The sequence below is a fragment of the Lucilia cuprina genome, chromosome 4 (genome assembly GCF_022045245.1).
Source record: "Lucilia cuprina isolate Lc7/37 chromosome 4, ASM2204524v1, whole genome shotgun sequence".
NCBI classification, from domain to species: Eukaryota; Metazoa; Arthropoda; class Insecta; order Diptera; family Calliphoridae; genus Lucilia; species Lucilia cuprina.
The window spans coordinates 88,397,037-88,398,684 of NC_060952.1; the positions used below are offsets into that span (position 1 = coordinate 88,397,037).

General features: G+C 24.4%; 1 protein-coding gene across 1 annotated transcript in view; it reads left to right on the forward strand.

Annotated features, from left to right (window-relative positions):
* Nucleotides 1–1,648, forward strand: part of LOC111676914 (signal transducer and activator of transcription B) — a 94,411-nt gene that overhangs the window by 86,502 nt on the left and 6,261 nt on the right. The gene's annotated exons all lie outside the window — the stretch shown is intronic.

The following is a 1,648-nucleotide window of genomic DNA, read 5'->3' on the forward strand; positions in this document are numbered from 1 at the left end:
CTAGACTATAGACTAGACTATAGACTAGACTATAGACTAGAATATAGACTAGACTATAGACTAGACTATAGACTATAGACTAGACTATAGACTAGACTATAGACTAGAACATAGACTAGAACATAGACTAGAACATAGACTAGAACATAAACTAGAACATAGATTAGATTATAGATTAGAACATAGACTAGAACAGAGATTAGAACATAGACTAGAACATAGAGTAGGCTATAGACTAGACTACAGACTAAACTATTGACTATAGTATAGAAAATTTATCGATTACTTTTGAACTTTAGTATTAAGTTTTTGACTTTTCAATATAATTTTTCTAATCTTAATGATGGAATCTCTTGCTGCATTTAAATATATTAATGAAATCTTTTAATGGATATTTTTTAATTTTTTTATTAGAACTTTTAAGTGTTGTTTTTTACAAAGCAATATGAATGTATGTGTTTTGTTAAATGTCAAGTTGTTTATAAACAAATTATAAATTCAATTTTAACATAACATTGTAATATGTACTGTTAAAGGTATGACTGGATTTAGATTTATGTAAATTATAAAAATATTAATGCGTACCATATACATTCATACGTGTGTGTGTTTGTATGTCTATATGTATATTTACTTAGAGTTAATTAAATAATTTGACATTTAAACATTGAATAATTAAAATGTAGTTTATCAAAAAGTTAAGTATTTAGAGATTTACATTTAGAAAAATCTTTATAATTTATGAAAACTATCGAAATTTATAAGATCAAAACAAAAGACTTAAGCAAAAAACCTGGTTATTACAAACATATTACCCAACCTAAATGCAAATGTTTATTTTAATTCTTTTTAACATATAAAATACATAAATATCGTGTTTTCGTCTATTATACTTTAACAATCATAAACTATTACAATTCTTGATCATAAAACTATTACAAAATTACGACACCACCCATTTTTTAAACGAAATTTGTTTAAATAGTTTTGGCCACCATTTAATAAGTGCAATTAGTACTCGTATGTATAAGCTTTATTTAAAAGAAAAATCTCACTAGACCATAGTATACAAGTTAGAAAAGAAGTTTAAAGAAAATCAAAAGTATTACAAAACTTTTAATACAGGATTATTTGAATTTTTTTTTTTAATATTTTTTCTTCATATAATAATTAGGGGTTTCACTACAAAATTCCAAGTAATTGGCATGACGCTGGTCTTTAATATTATGCAGGTAATTGCAATAGTGACTAGTTTTTTTTTTGAAGAGTTATTATGTTTGTTTAGTTGTATGTTTTCTTTTTTTTCCTGCATTTTAGGGGTCTTTTGATCAAAACCGATTGTTATAAGTTGTATGCAACAGCCATAACTGCCAACTACAACAATTAGTGATTAAAGTGCTTTTCTTGGCGAAACTTCCGGGATGATTTTTGAATATTTTATTCAAAGAAAAGAAAATTTAAGAAAGTATTTAGTTGTAGGATAACAACTTAAATATTTTATGAAAACTTTATCGATAAGTTAAATTTTAATTTTTAAATTTTTTGTATCTATCTATCTATCTATCTATCTATCTATCTATCTATCTATCTATCTATCTATCTATCTATCTATCTATCTATCTATCTATCTATCTATCTATCTATCTAT